Here is a 521-nt window from a genome sequence, read left to right on the forward strand (position 1 = left end):
CGCGCATTGGTAATAGAAATGTGTGGACAGAGGCAGAAATTAGCGTAACAAAACGGATAAAAGCGGTAATTCATTTATTAAACTTTTATTACAAAAGATTATGACAAAATTTTACCGGCAAGGGTCACACCGAGGCAAAATGAAGCCAATTTGATTCCATCGTTTATATATGACAATATCGACATTCGTAACATTATGATAATCGTGAACATACACACACCAACACGGTTTAATCAATTTTCGGTAAAATTTAGCGGTAAAATCCAATAAATTTCATGTAATCGATGCAATTTCAGTAGACCTGTTGCATTGGTGACTTGACTGCGTCATTGATATACACATTGCAATATATATTAACCAACGTTAGCGACTGATGTTCACCACATATCATATGTCGCAACTTTTTTAACGCAGGTAGCCATCGTTTCCCGTAACAGATGGTACGGCGGCGTTTGGGCTTGAATGCTAGATTCTTGCTCATGATGTCAGATCACTGAATATGGCATCGAAAACTGTGGCTA

This window comes from Priapulus caudatus, unplaced genomic scaffold (genome assembly GCF_000485595.1).
Source record: "Priapulus caudatus unplaced genomic scaffold, Priapulus_caudatus-5.0.1 Scaffold2750, whole genome shotgun sequence".
Classification (NCBI taxonomy): Eukaryota; Metazoa; Priapulida; class Priapulimorpha; order Priapulimorphida; family Priapulidae; genus Priapulus; species Priapulus caudatus.